Below are 628 nucleotides of genomic sequence, written 5' to 3' on the forward strand. Positions count from 1 at the left end.
AGAGAGAGGGGAAAAACATGCTTGTGGGTTTTAAAATGTTGGCTTTCCCGTTATACACCGGCTATAGGCGTGATATCCGAGAAGGCTACCGAAGGAACTTGTCATTGGGAACTGTCGAAAGACCTTGATGATTGCAACTCAACAACTTAAATAGCTTCAGTGTACGTGTATGAAGACGCCGTGTTTCGAGATGCTTCCGAGAGGCAACAGAAATTCATACTATAGCCCATCATCATACTGAGGGCCCACAAAGATCAACATGCCCCCTGCACACGCCTCATGAACCCAGAGACTTGGGTGTGAGAAGTTCAGGGTAAATGGTTTTGGGTCAATGGCTTGGCGATTTTTTTATGCATATTGAGGGGTGGTGAACAGCTACCTCCCGCCTTCCTTCCAGTGGGTTCCTTACTGCTTGGCAACACTTGATTGCTTCTTGCACTGTTGGGATTTTCTTTCTTGAATTTGCTTCTTGGGCTTTCGGAATTTTATCTTAATTGCTCACACGGATGATTGATTGGCTGCGGACTTCATGGACTTGTTTTGACATTCGGCTCGAACTTCTTGAGGACTCGTCTTCCGCGATTTCTTGGGAATCCACCTTGGGAACTTGGAAGGGGACTGTTCACCT

The sequence above is a fragment of the Triticum dicoccoides genome, unplaced genomic scaffold (genome assembly GCF_002162155.2).
Source record: "Triticum dicoccoides isolate Atlit2015 ecotype Zavitan unplaced genomic scaffold, WEW_v2.0 scaffold19414, whole genome shotgun sequence".
Classification (NCBI taxonomy): Eukaryota; Viridiplantae; Streptophyta; class Magnoliopsida; order Poales; family Poaceae; genus Triticum; species Triticum dicoccoides.